This window comes from Podarcis erhardii (assembly GCF_964252035.2).
Source record: "Podarcis erhardii genome assembly, chromosome: 8".
In the NCBI taxonomy this organism is placed as follows: Eukaryota; Metazoa; Chordata; class Lepidosauria; order Squamata; family Lacertidae; genus Podarcis; species Podarcis erhardii.
The window spans coordinates 30856299-30878421 of record NC_138499.1 but is presented as its reverse complement, the minus strand read 5'-3'; positions in this window follow the sequence as shown (position 1 = coordinate 30878421).

The window sequence follows — 22123 nt, the reverse complement described above, 5'->3', positions numbered from 1 at the left end:
CCACTGGGTTGTGGTTTTTAAAATGACAACAACAAAAACAGCCTACTTATTACCTAAACTGGAAAGTAGTTTTTAGACTATCAAATGTGTTTTATACTACTGAATAAATTCCAGAAAAATCAAGCTAAGGAAAACTAGTAATATCTAAGACACTAGTTTCACACAAAAGTCTTGTCTCACACCCACAGCCACAAATCACATTTATCATTGCTTCTAGAGATAGTTCTTCGATCAAAAAACATGCACCTTTGTGGTGGTGGTGGTGGGGAATTCAATCTACATCCCAACAGAATAAATTTCTGTCTTTAATGAACAGATCTGATAGGCAGTCACAACATTAGTCACCTGTCTATCACACATATCCAAATTTGGTGTACAACTAATGTGCTGTGCATACCATTTTATCAGGATTTTGAAATATCATGCAAATGAGCTGCAGCTCCATAGGCTTGGCTCAGAAGCTATAAGCATAACCTCATACTAGATCTGCAGGAGACAAGTCTAGTTGCCTTTGTTTTGGAAGGGTATCTTTCAAAATGCCCCAAACAATGTCCAGGGATCAGATTCCTCTTTTAAAATGTAGACATGTTGGGATTTTACAGCTACTAGAACCTACAGTATAGTAGCCTCTACTTTAATTTGGTAAATTATTATGTTTCAGCAGCTCCAAGAGAAATATAAGCCATTAGCAGCATGCGGCGCTTCTCCGGGGATACAGCACAATAGCACTCTTTCAGAGATGCAATCAATTCTCAGGGAGGTTGTTTCCTGCATGATTCCAGGCTGCTCCTTTAGAGGAAAAGCTCCCCATAAAAGAAGCAGGAAATGCATGACATGTTTCAGCAACGGGCCATTATAATTTAATGGGGCATTATTAAAATACGAAAAAGAAAAAGTGCCACGCTTAAAAGGCCTTCACGTGAATTACCCTCCCTCAGTTTCAAACTGGAAGCATCTGTGGCACGTTTTTTTCATACGCTTAACCTTTTCCTCCCTCCGGTGGGAAAACAAGCATTCAGTGCAATAGATCAGCTGTGTTAGTCTTGTGGCCGGAGACAGACAGAAAAATAGGACACTCAGAATCTTAACTACATGCGATGTTAGCAGAGTGATTAGTAAATATGTTGTTTTTTTAAAAATTAAGTACCAGGAGTGTGGAGTGGGAAGATAGTGTTAGGGCACACAGGGAAGGTAGGTTTAAGCCTTCCTAGTAATAATGGGGGCAACACATAGCAATTAGCATTAGGGAAAAAACTATTGTCCTCAATGGGAGCTTTCCCCTCTTAGTGTCAATTGTTGCAAGAAGAGGACGTTTTACTAAGATCATGGCTGGGGAGGGAAGACTTAGACTGCCCCATGCACTGCAGTGTTGATACCTAGCCTTCCACACACACCCCACAAGCCTGTTTTTTAAAGATGTGATTGCTAATCATGTCATTAATGTCACACATAGTTCAGCCTATGTGTAATGCAAGATAACAGTTAGCAATACACATACAGGCGTATACAGAGTCATTTTCATTTTCAATGTACAATTAAACAATTATACATAACAGCTTCCCACTGAGCTGTTATACTGTACTTTACAACCAAGGGACATTAGATGGCAAAAGAAGATGCATGTGTACTTCTTTATCATATTTTTAATAGTAAGGGGTTGGTTTTGTTAGCTGTTCCTATGAGCTTCCATGCTTTGGACTTTAATTAGAGCCATCAGCCATCTGTCTAGGACCATCATAGTAAGTATCATAGCTAATTGTCCAGCTATGGGTTGGCCGTTCTTATTACAGTGGTACCTCGGGTTAAGTACTTAATTCGTTCCAGAGGTCCATTCTTAACCTGAAACTGTTCTTAACCTGAGGCACCACTTTAGCTAATGGGGCCTCCTGTTGCCGCCGCACCACCGGAGCCCGATTTCTGTTCTCATCCTGAAGCAAAGTTCTTAACCCAAGGTACTATTTCTGGGTTAGCAGAGTCTGTAACCTGAAGCGTATGTAACCTGAAGCGTATGTAACCCGAGGTACCACTGTACATGTAAAGTGTCTTAGACAAGCGTTTCACCCCTTTACTCACATACAAACAAATTACCAAAGTGGGTACAATGGGAAAGGATCAAACAACAGACCGAAACCATGTCCTTAACGAACTGCTTTGCTTTCTGGGCAATGGATATTGAAAGTATCTCTATATGATAAGCATTTGTTGAAGCTTGGCGGCTGAAGTGTTTCTGTGACACATTTAGCAAGCTGGTGATAAAGTCATCCTTAACAACAGAGGGGCGGCAGGGAGTGGGAGAGAACGGCAGGGAAGAAATAAGCCTCCCTGAAGTCTGGTCTTTCCTAAATCATCCCCAGAATATTATCAAAGCTTTCTCTCTTTGGCACATGTGTAGGTGGTTGACAGCTGCACAATACTGATAACTAGTTACCAGCATGGAGCTATTTCCACTGTATTTATTCAAAGGCCCCTAATGACGAGTTATAATTGGCCTATCTCTAAAAAGCATGTTACATGCATGATCTAAACTTCTAGTAATTTCAGAAACTGCATTCAAAAATAGCTATTTTTTTAAAAAAAAATTGGCCTTTTCTTCACTTGCTTCTGTTCCTTAATTGAAGAGACCAGCTCTGAATACACTTACTGGCTCTCAAGAAAACCGGAATAGGATTGCACTATAAATATGATTTGGCTAGATCTCTGTGTTTCAAAGCTATAATGCAGCCTTAAGGAATACTAAAGCTCTCTTGACTGCTGTGTCATTTTAAGTCCCCATTAACTCACTGCAGAGTCACTTTTGAGCCTGGTTATCTGGCATTATGAAGTCACTGTGGTGAGAATCTTCTTACAGGAATCCAAAGGCATTCCTTGGGAAGGAAATGCATCTTGCAGAGTCAGCAGATTCTATGAAATGTCGACTCATAAGGCTCATGTCCATCTCATTAATTATTTACCATTATTGGCTTGTTTAGTCCCTTGGCTTCTGTAAATGTGGTTTTCTGCAGCCCTAGTAATGCAAAAAGGGGGAAAGGGACAAAAAAGAGGGATCATAGGAGATATCTTGAGCTTAGGCATTTTGGGTATAGTCAGTCCCTTGAAGCAAACTGGGAACCTATGAGAATGATAAAGAAATGGCTTAGAATGCTCATATCACTCAGTCTCATTTAGTACTATTGCCACCATATTCCGTATTAATTGCAGTTTGTGGACCCATTTTCAAAGGTAGCCCCAAACACAATGCATTGCAGTAATCTGGAGGGAAGACTATCAAGACATGAAACACTGCAGCCAGACTATCACACTGTAGTTGGGTCATGGCTAGCATTTTGTTGGTGTTAGTACAGGGCAGGTAACAGGGCAGATTACAACAATTTAAAATTCAATATTCATAGAATCTGTGAATTGTAGAATTGAAAGGGGCCACAAGGGTCATCTAGTCCAACCCCGTGCAATGGAAGAATCCTTTGCCCAACATGGGGCTCAAACCCACAACCCAGCGATGAAGAGTTTCATGTTCTACTGAATGAGTTATGATAAAACAAATTATAATCACGGAAATAGGGTGAGACCTGAAAACACATCTCATGTGTCAAGCTCAAATTCCCTAACAAAACCTTTGCCAGTTACCCTATCGCTCCCCTTGGCCTGTTAGCACACAACTCACTACCCCTAGAGGACTTCACATTCAATCTTCAAGTTGATCCTCACTTCCTTAACTCTGGAGTCCTTTGGGCTTCTCTTGGGATTACAACTGTGGTCTTCAATCTACTTCAGCAACAACTGTTGCATCAGGATTGAAAGGAAAACCTCTTGGATCCATGCCTAGAAATCAAAGGGCAAATGAAAGAAAACATGGAATAAAGAGAAGTCTGAATGAGTCCTTAGCTTCAGCACTTTCTTAAAGTCTACCATAGAGCCTTGCTCTCTTCTTAGTAGACCTCCTTGAGCTCTTCACTGGAATGATATCAGCATCTAGGTTGGAGCTTCAGTTTCTTTCAGATGCCAACTTCTGCCATTGGCCCTGGCTTCCGTCATGCTTTCCCAAGACTCTCCTGAACCTCATTTAAGGTCCCTTGCTATTCCACTCCACCCAACTTCAGCTAGAACTGCTACTTTCTCTGATCATTACTGAACCTTGCCTTTTATTTGTACCAGCCAGGCTACTCTACCCAAATGCCTCCATTGGTGCTAAACTCCACCCTCTTGTTGCATCTTGTCACAAGGAAAATTTAATTTGGTTTGCCATTGCTGTTTACCTGCCTAAGTCCCCTGGTAGTTCAAAATGGTAAAATGGATTGACTTACTGTCTACGAAGATCCAGGTACCTGTGGTTTATTATTGAGCAGCTGTCCAAACTCTGACTCACTGTCCCCATATTTTATAGACAGTATATAAAGGCTGCCTTAATTAAAAATCAGAGCAATTTCAGGCTCACATTCTTAGCAGAAAACATTAAACAATCAACAGGAGGCTTGCTTTGTTTAAATGGACTGGAGATAGCAGGAGAGAGAAGACTGAAACCCAGCTATACTGTACCTAGCTTCTTGCCTTAAAGGTCTTGGGATTTTGCCCCCCTTGCCAAAAAGTATTTCTTAATTCTTAAACCAAATGCGGTCATAAATACAGCAAGAAGACACTTAAGAAAATAAAAGAAATATCTGGAAAAGAAATACTAATACTGAAATAACTGAAATAATACCGTTGCACCAATAACAGCCTTGTAGCTCCTTAGCTCCTCCTGCCCACCTAGCAGTTCGAAAGCACGTCAAAGTGCAAGTAGATAAATAGGTACCACTCCGGCGGGAAGGTAAACGGCATTTCCGTATGCTGCTCTGATTTGCCAGAAGTGGCTTAGTCATGCTGGCCACATGACCCGGAAGCTGTACACCGGCTCCCTCGGCCAATAAAGCGAGATGAGCGCCGCAACCCCAGAGTCGGTCATGACTGGACCTAATGGTCAGGGGTCCCTTTACCTTTACCTAGCTCCTTAGAAGGCTAAGGACAAAATTACCACTTGATTTGGAGAGAGGCACAGCACAGAAACATTTTGTGAGAATTTTTCACCCAGTTACGTTTTGATGTCATAGAATCATAGAATTGTAGAGCTGCAAGGTACACTGGACCTCAGCATCCGGGCAGAATGGTGGGAGTGGAGACACTCCATCAGGTATACTGGACCGAGGCCCTTTAGGGCTTTAAAGGTCAGCACCAACACTTTGAATTGTGCTCGGAAACGTACTGGTATAGGTCTTTCAAGATCGGTGTTATGTGGTCTCAGCAGCTGCTCCCAGTCACCAGTCTAACTGCTGCATTCTTGATTAGTTGTAGTTTCTGGGTCACCTTCAAAGGTAGCCCCACATAGAGCGCATGGCATTAGTCCAAGCGGGAGATAACTAGAGCATGCACCACTCTGGCGAGACAGTCCACAGGCAGGTAGGGTCTCAGCCTGCGTACCAGATGGAGCTGATAAACAGCTGCCCTGGACACAAAATTGACCTGCGCCTCCATGGACAGCTGTGAGTCCAGAATTTTTTGAATTAAGACTATATATAATTATACAAAATCTAGAAGCAGAACAGCACCAGCACTTTAATTAAAAGCAGTCAGTTCCCAAAAGCCTGTCTTCATTTGCCAGAGCAAGGACAACAAGGAGGGAGCCAGTCTGGGAGCAGCCACCGAAAAGGCCCTTGGTGGTGTACACAGGATTATAACCTTAGAGTTCCACAGAAGGACTAAAAAAATGCTTAACTGCATCTGGATTGAGATGATGTAAACCTATTTCTTTCTATCTTTTCCCCTCTCCAAGTTATTTCATGTATATAAATGTAAAATCGTAATAGGAGCAGCATCATTAGCATTTACCTCTAGCATATACCAGAAGAGCATTCTTTGCTTTAATATAAATATACTGATTTGCACAAAATAAAGATATATTTGTCTTTAGGTGCATATTCCTATGCTCTGAATACATCCTCTTTCATTATCTCTTCCATCTGTCAGCCAGTACATTATTCCTTCCCCTGTATTTTTGAGTACCACATTTAGCCTCACAACACACCACTGCCTTCTTAAAAATAATAATAATGCTGCGTTGTTTCCAACTAAATCATACTCAAAGTAGGCCCACTGAAATCAGTCTGCTTAAGATAGTCATTTCCATTTATTTCAGTTGATATACTCTGAGCATGGCTTATGTGGAGGTACCCATTTCCTATCTGCTTGTTTTTCTGTTTTCTTCTTCTTAGTTTCCTGATCTGTTTAAAGTTGCAACACATCCATAACATTCATCATGAACAGTGTTGCCACCTTGCAAAATGACTTCATCATTATTAATGGTCCGTAAGTTGTGGATGTGTGTATATTTTAATAAGCTCTTAAATGACCATTTTTTAAAAAAGAATCATTTCAACAAAAAGAATAAATATAAAAATCCGCAAGCCAGTTTCTAAAGCACTCTCTAGGTGCTAATGTTATTGATGGGGAAAATGTTGTCAGTACCAGGAAAATATTCGAGAATGGGGCTCTAAGGCCTAATTCACACATTATCTGGGCAGTGTGATAGCTATTAAACAAATGATTCAACATGGTTGGGCTACATAATACATACAGAGGGGAAATCGGGCTGGGATAGCTCAGTTGGTAGAGCATGAGACTCTTAATCTCATGGCCATGGGTTCCAGACCCATGTTAGGCAAAAGATTCCTGCATTGCAGGGAGTTGGACTAGATGACTCTTGTGGTCCCTTCCAACTCAACAATTCTATGATTTTGTGGTTATCTCTTTGGCAAGAGCCCCATTGGGGATGTGGTGGTGCTTAGGAGAGAAGGACCTGTGACCAGAGGTGGGCAAAGTTGTCAATTTCATTTTTTCATTTTTCCAATCTTAAATCCAGTCCTCCACATTTCTGCAGCAATTTGCTCATTAAAAAAAAAAAAAAAATCCACATGAAAATTCATCAACATTTTGGTGCAAATTTCTCCTAATGAACACAGTTTTTTATACTGTTTTGGCTAATATAGATATTTTTGCAAAGCATATTTCCTCCTAGTATAGTGCACCTCCAATTTTGTATGTTATTTTCATGAATATATGCATTTTATGCCCCCTTTTACCTAATAACAAAATTTAATGTAATAATTTGTACACATAGAACAATGGTTCCAGCCGTTGACTTTTTTCACTTAGCCAATCACAAGATGTTTATAAAGAATATTTGTAAAATGCAGTACAAAGAATTTATAGCCCATTTCAGTGTTCCAATTACCAGTTAAGGGCTGTAGCTCAGTGGCAGAATATCCGTGGCATCTCCAGGTAGAGCTGGGAGAGAATCCTGTTTGGAAAACCTGGAGAGCCACTGACTGTCACAGAGCGAGTCAGCAGTAAATCACTAAAAAGGTAAAGGTAAAGGGACCCCTGACTGTTAGGTCCAGTCGTGGCCGACTCTGGGGTTGTGGCACTCATCTCACTTTGCTGGCCGAGGGAGCCGATGTTTGTCCACAGACAGTATTTCTGGATTATGTGGGCTGCATGACTAAGCCGCTTCTGGCGAACCAGAGCAGCGCACGGAAACACCATTTACCTTCCCGCCGGAGTGGTACCTATTTATCTACTTGTACTTTGACATGCTTTCGAAATGCTAGGTTGGCAGGAGCAGGGACCGAGCAACGGGAGCTCACCCCATCACGGGGATTCGAACCACTGACCTTCTAATCGGCAAGCCTCTGTGGTTTAGACCATAGTGCCACCCACGTCCCTAAAATCACTAAAGTTGGAGTTAACTCTTCATTAGCAAAAGCACGATCTTCACAGACTTGGCTGAGTGTCAGGTGTAATGAGCACAGCAGCTCAATCCTGGTGGTCTTGCTCCATGGAATTAGTTGCCGAGACTGAAAGTCCCTGCCTCCCCACCACCATCTGCGTCCCCTCCTCTACAGGATTTCCCCCAATAATCAGAGACTGTGCCTCTGCTCTTTTCATGCCTCTTCTGGTTTTGGGAGACCGGGGGTGGGTGGGGACTTGTCACAGCAGGAGGCAGAGACCACTCTGACTCATCTCTGCCTCTTGGCCTCTTCCCCCCCCCCCCCACACTCACCTGTTTCAGCTTCTGCCTCTGATTCTGCACTTCTCTCTGCCACAGACTCTCCCAGCTCACTAAGCCCTGTTCCCTCTTCAGCTTCTGACACTTCTTCCTCCCAGTCTTCTCCCTCTGCTCCCTCTGACCACTCATTGTAGTCTCACCACCTCTTGATGGATTCTGAGCCTTCTTTCTTTGGTGGTTCCCCAGCTGGTTCCTCCCACCATTCCTCTGCATCCAACCAGTCCATGACACTGACAGTGTGGACAATTGTGAGCTAGAAAAACCATCAGTGCTTCTCAAAATAAGGCAGCTTCCTATGTTCCACTAGTAAGGTGTGCTTGTGTCTTCTGTGCATCCCTATCAGGAGTCTAACTGCAATAGTGGGGGGAAGAGTCTGACTTGACAAGCTTGCTGATGATCATGAAAGCAACACAGAGGCTGGTAGTCAAACGATATATTTCACTGCAAATATTTCTGAGCAAACTGTCTGCAACTATAAACGACAATCAAGTTTCCAGAAATTCTGCATGCTGCAATTATCTCTTCTCTCAGACTCCTACTGTAAAAACAAAACAAAAAAAACACAGCTTCAGAAGTGCAAACTATAAATTTCAAATGAAATTAGTACTCAAAGAGAAGTGCCAGCTTGTCATTCTTTGCAACAGAAATCCTTTCTGTTTTGTATTCAGGCACCATAGATTAACTGTGTGCCGTTCTTTTAAGTAGATCCAGACTCCCTATCTCTCTAGGAATAGGAGACGTCTCAGAAAGTGTGGATTTTGTAGGTTCACCTTTAAATACAAACTCAGTTGACTTTCTTCCCCATCGCTATGACTGATGTCCTGTAAGCTTTCCATGACAATGTGCAAAGGCCCTTAAAACCACATAGATACTGTTTACAACATCAGCAGTCTTGGTAGTCTACTGACTCCTTCATCTACCTCCCACTGAATAATATGTTCATGATGTCTCAGAGCTGCTTAAAAGAACAGATTGAATCCCACTGGTGTCTGTCCACTGATGGAAGGCTTTTAGATCCAGTGGAGGTTTCTCTCAATGGAATGGTGATTTGTCTTTTCTACTGCAGTTCCCCATGCCACTTTCCATGCTGTCTGAAAGGCCCCAGCAACACTCCAGAACAGCTATGGCAGACATAAAGGGTGACTGCAGGGAAATGGCAGACTATCTTGAACTGTGTTCCGCTGGTGGAAGGCTCTGCTGGGTCACAGTCTTCCATCAGCGGTGGGGTACCAACTGAATACAACCCACATGCACCAAGTCTCTCTAGGCAACACTTTGACAAAACAAGCTTCTGAAAATGAAGCTAAAAGGTCCTGGGCCTTGGTGTGAAATCTGAATAATTTGGAAATACAATTTCCCCCATTTTCAGGATTCTGTGACTTCTAATATTAGAACTGAACATTATGCTGCAGCGTGGGAAAGATAGCATGAAAATCTTGATTTTAGAATAGTTCAATTCTGCTCTCACAGCATTCTTAGAGGGACTTTGGCCAAGGGGAACATGTTTCTTAAGCAAGGTTGCCAACTGCTAGTAAATTTGCTGACTGCCAGGAAGAAAAATAGTTGCACAAGCTTTTCCTGCCATGGAAACAACAATCCTGCCAGTAATTCTTTTCATTTCATTTCATGCCTTACCTATTTTTTGAGAATAGAAACCAAAGTACAGAAATCAATATAATTTGAACAGCAACTCAGTTGCTCTTCTGTTAGCTATTAATTTATAGTAGGTATCTTTATTTTAAAGAGCAAAGAACATGGGTTTCAGTTAGTGAATATGTGTACCCACTTAGGTCTCTGCCAGTGAGCAATTACTCTAGTTAGCCTGCTGCCCTGTGGTGCTTTTAAACCTTCTGTGTTGTAAAGCAGGTGTGGCGAACCTGTGGCCCTCTAGATGTGGCAAAAATATATCACTCCTACATCCTTGACCACTGGCCATGCAGGCTGGGGCTGCTGGGTATCAAATCCAGTGACATCTAGGAACACCAGATCCCTATCCCTGGTGTTTTCTTGCCATTTCCAAAGAGCATATAATGATGGCTCAGTCTGAGTCCTGAATCGCAGAAGGTCCCTCTCCTACCCATAGACACACCTGCATCAGACAACCTTGCTAATTACCAGAACTCTAACGATCAATCCCAGTCTACCTTCTGCCTGCCCCTGCACTAATCTGTCCCTTTCCTTTCCTTTCCCCTTTACTTTGACAAACCACGATTCCCTCCTGTATTCATTGGGGCAGCAGCAGCTCTTTTTGGAGAGAAGTTGAAGGTTTAAGGCCAAGACAGCTCTTTCATTTATTTCCTCTGTGGTGTGAACATCTTCTTTGTCCTTTGTTCTTTCAACTACTATAGAGGTAGAAGACAGCAAAGGGCAAGATGGCATCTCTCCACCCGCCCTTCTACGATATAAAAGACTGCTTCAAAACTAGCAAAAGGATAGTGTCCTCTCCAACTTCCAAAGGCAGCAAGCTAGTTATGGGGTGCAGGAGAGACCATGTGGAATGTACAGCTATGTCCTTCAGCAGAAGGGTGTGACTATGGAGCTTGTGAGGATCAGCCAGGGCAGTTTCCTCCCTCTGCCTAATGGTAGGTCTGGTCCTGGGTGCTCCAGCAGTAATGAAAGGAAATGAATAGCCTATTAAATAAGGTATTCCTGTGTAGGGACAATAGGGGACAACTGAGGCTCTTCACCAGGAAAGGAAAAGAACAGAATCCCTACATTTGCCCAGGGATGTAGTGGCAGGAGAGGTAGTTGCTAGGGTGGCCGCTGTCCTACTTTACAGAGAACAGCCTTCTACTGAGATGCTGTCAGAGGATGGTCTTCCAGTTGAAGGGCTCTCTGCTTCAAGTTCTGTTTAAAGATAAAACAGCATAAGAAGAGAGAGCAGGGCCCTTGACATTTCCCATCAAGCTGCACAGCAGAGCAATACAACACACAGGTCTCTTGACCACCGTCTTCCCCAGTCTAGTGAGGTGTCTTGTATTTTGAGTTAAATTATACTACTTATTTCTAAATCTGCATCTATGCAGTAATTTAACAAATGCAAGCATTACGCAAATGTGTTGCCTTTAATGGTGATGGCTGTCCTCTTCTTTGACAATGTGGATCCTCATCTCCTTCTTGTCTCTGTCTCATGTATTAGGATTCTTGCCACATGCAGAAAAATGCACAGAGATGGTGATGGATTGATTTTAATGGTTTTGTATGTTTACTGTGAAGTGCTTTGTGATATATAAATGAAAAGTGCTATGTATTTTTTTCAAAAGAATACAATGAAATAGGACCCATGTCTATGCATTGCTTCACAGTTTAGTGTCCAGAGTCACAGAAATGTACAGTTCAGTTTAAATTCCTTGGAGTCTACACTGAGACAGTATGACAAACACCTTGCAATAAAATTAAATCAGGTAAGAAGACAACACAGCTTAAAGGGAGAATGGGTCCCCCCCCCCGCCCTAATCCGGTCAGTTTTATCTAATCACTGGACCATGTATAGGCTAGCTAATTTCTACTTCCATTAACATAGGCCTAAGCCAAGTGCTCATTTTAATTTAAATTACATAGTAAATGGAATGCCATCCCAAGGGTCTTAGTGGAATCTGGAAGGAAGCAACCATGTCTGTATCATTTGTATTTCTGTTCTGGCATTAGATGTACAAGGATGGGGACTGGGAGGGGGGAGTGGCAGGAAGAAAAGCACAAGACACAACATTGGGAAGAGTCTTTTTGGGTTTTGTGTCTAACATGATTCAGTTCTGATCCATTAATTCTGTACTCCTATTCATAAGTCCACTTATCCAAAAGTATGTTCCACTGAAATCAAGTTTAGTCATTGTGATAATTTATTTCTCAGTTACATTTCTATCCCGCCTTTCAGCCAAGGAGCTCAAGATGGCGGTCATGGTTCTCTTTCTCCCCATTTCATCCTCACAACAACCCTCTGGAGTAAGTTAGGCTTGGAGACAGTGACTGGCCCAGAGTCACCCTGTGAGTTTTGTGGTTGAGTGGCAATTTAAGCAGATGGCTGAGCCTGCATGTCCAGTGATGACTGGGATGGCGGCCAATAGCGAAGGCCTGCAATTGCCACCCACCCAGGAAAGAGGGTAAGCTGCCATTCTCTACTGTGGCCAGTGGCCATAACTGGTCACACCATCTCTCTGTATTTACACCCTCTAAGGATTTCCAATATATCACTGTTAGAATTCTTGCAACCATTAAGTATCTTACTAGTTATTTATTGTTAACATGAAAACATTCGCAAACTCAGCAGACATGGACAGCGACACTCTTTTACAATTCTAAAACCTGTCCTGGAGTCTGCTTCCCCCTCCTCTTTCCCCATAATCCCACTTGGCTTCTGTTAAAGGGGCAGTAGCATATTAACAATTAATAAGGGCAAAGCTGAAGGCATAAGCTTTTATGCTTTAATAAGCTTTCTTTTCCCCTTGCTAGCATCCTAATTCAGAACCCATTAATAAGGCATGATTTGCACAAGAAGCCAATTGCATAGGTGACTGCTCACATAGCAGCTGCTATGTAGCAAGCGGTTTGTATGAAGCCGCTCACCTTGTGGTTATGTCAATGTTAAGCAAATCATCATATATGTGGCAAGATACATGAATAAATACAACCAAACACTCCTTAAATTAATGCTACACGGGAAATTTTTAGGATCAAGGTCTAGGGCATAAACCTTGAATGACAAGTTAATGTCTGGGCTGTAGAAAGCTCAACGGATTAAGAAGCTGCAGTCCTTTATATGTCATTTGACATCCCCTGGGCAAACGTTCCACATACAGAGAAGTAGCAGGAATTGATCCAAGCAAGATTGACAGGAGCTAGCAAGTTTTCATTTTAGGCTCAGAAATAAGCTGTAGAAATAGTGGTAATCTAAAGCGAAGAATTTGATGTAATAGATTTTCCTGGGGCTAATGTTTTGCTTTCTAAGCCTTAGAAATATGGAGATTTGATGGGGAGAGGAAAATATTCAGTTACGCCATGGAGACTTGTGTTGTGTTGAATATTGGAGTGCCAAGATTCCATCACAATCATTTTGACACCATCTGCTAATTTTCTGAGCTTGCCATTAAAAATTGCCATCTATGTCATGCCCTATACTCAGCTCTCTCACCCACCATTATCCTTCTTTTGATATTTTATTCTGAGCTCCCGGTTCCTTTCTCTCTCTCCATTGTGTTTTTTTGTTCCTTCCATGGTGACAGACCACTCCTACCTCCACCTCTTCTGCAGCAGCTACCAGCCGTATTACGTACAAAGAAATCATGAAAAGAGGGGCACCAAACCATTTCCACAGAACAGAACAAAACACACACCTCAATCTAATTTGTTAATGAAAGGAACTAAATAATCCCCAAGGTATTTTCATTTACAATCTCACGATTTATGTAATGATGTGATTTGAAATTGGCAGCAAATGTTTGCAAGTCTGGAGCTATATCTTGGCATCATCATTAGCTTTCAACTGGATTTTGGGCCATGGGTCTTTTCCTGTTGAATGTTTTCTACAGAAAATTATGCCCTTATGTATATATGTATGCATTGTTAAATTTCTATACTGCACTTCATCCAAAGATCACAGGGTGAAACACAAAAATACGTAACATAAAAACAAACGAAACAAAACAATAACACACACACCACAGTTTAAAAGGATGTAGATTGCTTAATTAGTCAAAAGCCTGGGAGAAGCAGAATGCTTTGCCTGGCAAAACAGGAAGTGGCAAAAGTGGGTGGAGTACAGATCTTACTCTTACTTTTGTACCATACCATGCAAAAGCCAGAGTTTTGGACACCCACATCTCGATGCCGATGAGGGGTGCTATCATAGTTCCAAGGACACATTCCACCATTCAAAGTACCCAAGGAGGATGAAAACTGTGGCCTGAGGAGCAGGTGCATGCTGGGGAGATTCCAGAGAGGGCAAATACAGAAGCCATATTCAGATCCTGGTCACAAAGTTACCTACTACAGATTTAAGGCTAAATCATCATAGCAGCTCTTCAACCAATAAGAAGATTAGGTTCAGAAGTTATATCAACCTATCTTTCCCAGATCAGATTCTCAATGTCAGCATCAAATATGGGCCACCAGATCACTATAATCAATTCAGTTTAACATGTTAATAAACTCATTTTCTTCTTCAAATACCAGTGTAGTAAGTAAGTAAGTAAGTAAGTAAGTAAGTAAGTAAAGTAGATAAATAGGTACCGCTGTGACAGGAAGATAAATGGTGTTTCCATATGCTCTGGTTTCCGTCACTGGTTCCCTTGTGCCAGAAGTAGCTTAGTCATGCTGGCCACATGACCTGGAAAGCTGTCTGTGGACAAACGCCGGCTCCCTTGTCCTGAAAGTGAGATGAGCGTTGCAACCCCATAGTCACCTTTGACTGGACTTAACCATCCAGGGGTCTTTTACCTTTTACCTTTAGTACTTTGAACTAACCCTGTCCCAAATTCCTAGCTTTTTTTGCAGAGATGTCCTGTCAGATGTCTTTTCTTAACATATCCCAATGATAAGTTGCTGCAAACTGCTCTGCCCCTGAGTTTAGGGTTAATCTTAACTGTTTCTATCTTTTCGTATATCTTTCATAACCTCGTTGTACACTGCTTAAAAACTATTAACACTGTAATCAAATAATTGAATTTAAAAAACAACACTGATATTAAAAAGTCTGTGGCCTTCAAGAAATTTTGTATCCCTCATGCCATTCCAAAACCTCAAGGTATCTCCATTAGATGAGAACTCTACGTGTGCACATCAGGCAGTGTTGTTTTTGAATGATTCTTCAACACATCATTGGAATATGAAACTAGCTAAATAGTTTGTGGTAGCTAGTCAGTCAAGGCGCAGAAATATGTCAAAGTGATTATTTGTCAAAAGGACAAATCAACTACATAGCCTATTTTAAAAACCCAACAAGACCTCATGGTCTACAATTATGTGATTCTAAGATTCTCCATGAGGAAAGGCTGGAGTATACTCAAACCATTGGACTCCCCACTTCTCACTCACCTCATCACAAAAAAAGTATATTGTGGCGCTGGAAAAGCTTCAGAGAAACTCAGCCAGATTATCAAGGGGGTGGAGTGACTACCCTATGAGGAACGGTAGCAGCAATTGGGACAGTTTAGTTCAGAGAAAAAGTGATAGAAGTTTATAAAATTAAGAATGGCGTGGAGAAACTGGATAAATAAATCTTTTTCTCTGTCTCATAACGTAACACTCATGGACTTACAATGAAGCTGAATACTGCAAAATTCAAGACAGACAAACAAAGGTCCTTCATGTAGCACATACTTAAACTACAGGACTTAATCCCACAGGAGGGAATGGTGGCCACCAACTTGGATGCCTTTAAAAGAGGTTTGAACAAATTCATGGAAAATACATACAATTCTGGGCACCGTAGTTTGCTTAGGGTTGCTGGGAATTGTAAATTTGTATGGGGTGAATTACAGTGCTCAGAATTCTTTGAGGGACAGAATGTGCTTTGAATGAGCTTCAGAGGTGAAGTGCACTCACAGCCTTAACAAATGCTAAGAATTGCAAATGGAAATGTGCTAAGGTGCTCTTGCAGCCTGTGCAGGAATGTGTCATTATCTGTAACCTCTCTCTTGTTCAAGACAATAGCAGGAGGTCTATAAAATGTTCTGGTAATGAATTAAAATTCATCTTATTTGTATAATCTTCATGTGCTGGGACTGTCTCAATTTGTATACCATTGTTTTCTTCCACTTTGCATTTTCTTGACTTTGGGGGGAGAAATAAGAAATTAATCAATTTCATTCTTTCTGCAATCTGTTGCGTTTCCTAGTTCCCAATGGCTACCCCTCCACCCATGTATTTTGTTGATTTTGTTCCCTCCTTTCTCTCCCCAATCCAATTCTTGGGGCGGGGGGGGGGGAGAACAATTTATATTGGATTTTGTTTCTTAAAAAACAGCAGCATAATTTTGAAAGAACTGCCTTGCTGCATTTGGAATTATTTGGCATTATTGCTGACTTCTAAGTGGAAAGAAAATTAGCTCCAACATAATCAAAAACAGAAAATCAATTAAGTAATTTTTTATTCATCTATCAGTTTTATTCACACTGTTACAAAAGGCAACCATGCCAAGGTTCTGATTAAATCAAAAACTTTTCGTTAAAAGAACAAAACTATGACCTTTGTTCTACTGTACCTACATTTGATTCCATTTTACACAACAATCTAACAATCAGAATCATGTTATCAGATAATTGATATTCTCCACATCCATTGACTGGTTAAAGTCAATGGCAATGCCCTAAAAGAGGGCTTGAGAACCTCCCATCATCGCTGACCATTGGCCACTGGATAAGTATTAAATCTCAGAAGAGTGTGATGCAGACCTTTTGGGGTTAAGAATGGGGCTTTTTTCAGGGGAAATGCACAGGAACTCAGTTCTGGTACCTCTTAGGTGGGTTCTGGAACCTCTCAGGTGAGTGCCATTGTCATTCTAAGAGAAACAGTGATACGTTCATTGTGAATTCCGGCACCTCTTTTTCTAGAAAAATAGCACTGGTTCAGAAAGGCACGTGGAGATATCTGCTGACTGGCCCTACTCTGCCAAAGCATAGCAGATATATTTGGACACTGAACCACACTGCGAAAGACAAATTAATACAGGCAGTTTCAGAAGAAAAGGAGGTTTGCTACTGAACACAGTACTTACACAATCTGCTTAATATTACTGTGCTCACTGGTGTAGTGTGCTACACAGGGGTGCATAAAACATGAATAAAATATGGGGGGGAGGTAAGCCCCACCCTGCATAATCAATCACATGACACAGCACGTGCACACCATTTGAATGGCAATGCCTATCAACTTTGGGGAGGAGGTTGATCCCTGAAATATTGGGGGGGGGGTCATTGACGCCCTAGAAGTTGGCTCCTATAGTGCTCCACAATTATTTTCTGCAGTGTATTTAAGAGTTCAATATTGTAAATGTTGGAAGGAGAAGGAAGGCCAGCCAGGGGCAAGAGAAAAGCACCTTTGCATATCAGCCTTTGTAAAAGGAGTCCATGAGATCAGCCTTAATGCTGCAAGACAAAAGGAGAAGCATGACTGCAATGTTAACAAGGGACCTTGTTTTTATACTGCCCATTTTTTTACATTCTAACAAGCCAGATTGTTCTGTTGGAACAACATCATTTTCTGGCTAATTAATCTATCAATTAATGTATAGAACCTTGTTCCTAAACAGTGACATCTGTGACATGTGGCATCTGTCAATGACCAAAGGCCATTGTGATGCAGAGCAGAGTCACAGACAGTTGTCATTGTGCTCTTGGCTGAATCACCGAGCGTTGACATTAGCAGAACTATATTCTCTCTTTGCTAACTGCCCTCCAGTCCTAGAGGGGAGAATGATTTCAGAAAAGGAGTGAAATGAAGGGAACGAGATCATCACTGGGGAAACTGAGCCCTGGGGTATTTTTCCAGACCAACAAGACATGTTGCACATCCAGTAGCATGGAAATTCTGCAGTCAGTTACAGTGCAGGCCAATCTGCACAGATGCATCAAGCAGTGGCTCAGGCACAGCATTGTTTAAAAAGCTGCATGCTAATATTCATATAAAACCTGTCTCTTCAGAGGGTGAGCATGGAACCAGGCAGGGCAGGGCTCAGTGGTCAACAGCTGCTGCTGCCACCACTACTGTCTAGGAGTAGCTTCCTCCATCTTTCCCTTGTATGGCGAGAGGAGGAGGAGGATGGGGGCTGCCGGTCACTGGGACTCCACCCCCTGGCTCCATGTGACATCATGCACGTGACGTCAGAAACTTGTGTTGGGACCCCACAATGTTTTTGAGAAGTAGGTGTCTCTGATGAGCACCAAAAAAAGTTAAAGGCTCACAGCAGTCACATAATCCAGGTTCAGAGGGTTGGGAGGTCAGCTGAGCTAAAGATACAACAAAATCAGACAGAGAACACAGGGCAAAGTATGGCAGCCAAAGAACCAGGTCTATTGAACTCAAATATTGGAAAGTTTGTTGTTTTCAGTTTTGCATTTCAGGAAGTTGTACATGTCCCTGAGACATTTGTTTGCCTAAAGTGATGAATAAATGCAAATAATAAAATAATTTTTAAAAGTGTACTGGAAGGTAGCGGACTCAAAATTTGGTGCAAGTTGCACCCTCTGTTCAGACAGGCAAGGAGCCAGGATATAGCCCTGTCATCCAAACAGCTCCAAGGCTCCTCTCCCCGTCCTTTGGCTGAAATAACTCCTCCAAGAGCCTCACGATACCTTCACAGATCAAGAAGGCATTCACATCTCACCAGAAAGCAGGGATCTTATCAGCAAAATGTCTTGCAAATGTGCCACACTAGGACACCAACCTGTCACTTATTTCCACAGGGACATGTCCGATTGTATCCCAAACTACTCTGCAGGTTGATATGTGGCAATGGGCACATTGGAAGCCACAAAATTTGTGAACATACAATACCAGTTCTGAAAGAATGGCACCAGCTGCCATTCTGGTCAAGGTGATTGCTTGGGCATCTGATGGACCACCTGCTTCCCAAACATTACGATCAGGCGAGGACAGCCTCTCAACGGTGCCACAGTTGTTGAGTGTCTGATATGCGGCAACTCATGGAGTGTGTTCTCAGTAGCAGCACCTTTGCCTGGTCCTACCCACTGTTGGCACGCTGCTGCTCGGTTGCCCACAAGGTTATAAATACTGATCTAGACAGGCTAACCATCTGACCCAGTATAAGATACTTCCTATGTCCCAACCAAAGGTGAAACCTGCGAATAGATTTCAGATGCCTCCTAGCAGAATGAGTTTATCTGTCAGGAACTCCCAAGGAAAGTAATCTTTAAACAGAACAGGCAGCAGCGGTATTTAGGAAATGAATCCAGTTAGTTAATGGATCACAGAGAAAAGCAGACAAGATTATCCTGCAAAGAGGAGGCCTCTAAAGATGGATTATCTGTAATGAGATTACTCACACAGCAGAGTTCAGTTCCAAGAGAGGGGAAGAAGTCTTAGTGCTATAATGTAATTCTGTTTCTAAATGTATATTTTTTCCCCCAGAAGAAATATTAATGTTAATCTTACAGTCAGTTCCCTACTTCAGTTAATATTATGTACCATGATAGAGATATTATTATTGTTAATGAACAAATGCTGTGTTTTGTATTGCTTGTTGGAGTATTTCACATCCAACTATTCATGACACCTAAAAATGAGGTACATTCCAGTTATATTGTTGAGTTTCCTGGGTGCTGGAAAGCACAATCAGGGCAGGGTAAAATTATTTCCCCCTCCTGAGTACGATCTCTGCCATCTTCTTTGACTCATGGTGCTTTGCAAAAATACTCCCCATTACAGTAATTTTCCCCAGCAGCTGCCATGTTACTACCCTTTGACCATATTTCTTTTTCAAACTCTGTGAAGGCTCTAAGGGCTTATTGAAACCTATAGGCAACAGAATGAAACAAAATCAGCAGATTGATTAAAATAAAATAGCTGTTGGAGAGTTGAGTGCCAGAATTGGACTCAATAGACTCAAGTTCAAAATCCTACTCAGCCACTGACTCTCAGCCTAACCTACCCCATTGGGATGTTGTAAGGATCAAGTGCCTTGGGCTCCAGGGAAAATATATACACACTAGCTGAATTGGTCTCCAAAACTCTGTCCCAGAACATGAATATAAAGATTACAAAGTTATAATTATTTTCTTCAAAAAAATATATGAAATGATAGTCATTTTGCATGACTGGCATATGGTAAATCTAAACTCAGGAAAAGGGAAGGACATCTTGGATAAAATTAATCCCTAGAATTAGACATCCTGTCAAAAAGCAAGGTTGTCACTTTGTCACCCAAAAATAACTTTGTGAATAAGTAGGATGCAGGTCTGGTTTATAGTAATTTGTTATAGCAAATCTATGCCAGCATCTTCTCCTGGAATTTGTAGTGTGTGGCATTGCTGAAAATCCACTCTTAACCTAATTTTTAAAAGTGCAATATATTCCAATTGTATATTTTCTGAGTTTATTTTAAATCATTTGTAGTTACAGCTTTTATGTTTCATTTTAACTCCAAAGCCAAATGTGTCAGTAAATCAAAGCAATGAAGTGGTTAATTGGAGCCAAGGGAGGGAGAGGCAGGCTGGCAGGCAGGCAGAGAAACAATCACCTCCCCTCACACCTGCTTCTGCTTCAGTTAAACCAAATTTTTCCCCCCTCACACATGCCTGGTGGCCCTAGAAGAGTTTAAGGCTGAGTTGAAATTTTAGAGGCTGGGGATCAAAACAGAAGCTAAGACTATGGTAGGAATGGGAGAGAGGTTTGATTCAGTTTCATTTAAAGACAAGCCCACCTCCTTTCCATAACAAAATGCAAACCAAAATACAACCTTCAAAATATGCACTTCTCCAGGACTTCCGGGTTGGTGCCATCGCCGAATGGCGGACTCCCTCCGAGCTCCGGAGGGAGCCTGCTCGGTAGGGGCTGGGTCCTGCCGCGCCGGCGACGCGGGGACCCTTAAAAACCATGGGCGCTAAAACCCATGGACATGGTGACTCGGCTGGCACCTTTTGAGCCCCCCCGAGCCGCGAAGGAGCCTTTTTAAAGGCTACGGAACGGGTGACGGGGGGGTGGTGCTTTGAGTCCTCCGCTTCCCCTGCCGAGCGAAGCCGCATGCCATTCGACGGAGAGCGCTGACTTCTTCCATTGGAAATTTGGACTTAAAAGCATAACCCGTGAGTAATTGGAACTTGGATTAAAAAAGGCGAGAAATTTTTAAAGAATTCGGAACGAGCGGGGGAGGCATAAAAAGGAAGTCAGCCCCCCCCCCCCCCTGTTGTAGAGGAGCTAAAGTAAAGGACTTAACATCTAAGATTGAGCGCAACCTTATTTTGATAAAGTTATGAAATTTCGCGATGGAAAATTATAAGATTGAGCTGGAGGAGAAAAGTGGAATTTATTCAAAAAGCAACCCCCCCCCCCCCCCGGAACCTGGGAGCGTTTTAGTTAGAGTGCCGGGAGAAGACAAGGAGAGGTTTTGACAGCTGTCAAAGAGCTGTCAAAGCAGAAGAACAAAAATGAGAACTTTGTTACAAGGACTTTGCCGGTTATATTTGTTACAAATTGGATACAAAATGTTTAAAACAAGGAATAATAAGTTACTTTGACTGGTGGACATGATCTGGAAGGGAACTGAGTTACTACAATCCACCTAGAGGAGCCGAGGGATATTACAAGTTGTTGGCATCGAATTTGACAGAACTTTTTATCTCCTGGGAAACTGCAGAAATGGAACATTATTTTGGCTACAGAGGTTTACACACTAAAGTAGACAATAGACTTATCTATTGAAAAATGGAAGGGACTTGGCATCATGTTTCGTTCCTGAATAACAGAGCCTCTGCAGTGGAATTTAGAAGCTTTTGGAATTAGAACATTTGTGCAGGAAAACAGGAAAAGAAAGAGGAGAGAGATTAACAAGAACAACAAGAATAATAAGAATTGGACAAAGTTGGAAGTGGGAACATTTGGGACATCCAGATTTGAAAGGTTTAAGAAATAAAATTGGAGTTTTACTCCCAAGTATATAAAAATCTGGATGGAAAAAATGGGCCTTTTTGAGATAGACTCCTTCCAAGATTGGACATTTAAAATTAAAGAAGGCTGGTAAAGGACTATGGTTTAAATAAATGTGGGAGCTCCAGGAAGACATCAGATGTTGATCAATATGGGGAACGCAACCAGGAAAAGGGGGAGGGAAATTTGGAATCCAAAGGCTGCAAAATCATATTTTATTTTATTATATTTTAATCTATTATGTATATTAAAGGGGGGAACGCGCGGAAGGGAATAGGTCGATCTTAGGAGATGGGAAAATATTTTTAAATTGGGTTAATGATAATAAGGTTAAAATTTGGGATAATAAATTGCTGAATTTATTTGTAAGAATTGGAATATAAGAGGGGGAGGGGAGGGGAAGTCCTGGAAAGATGTTACGGAAAATAAGAT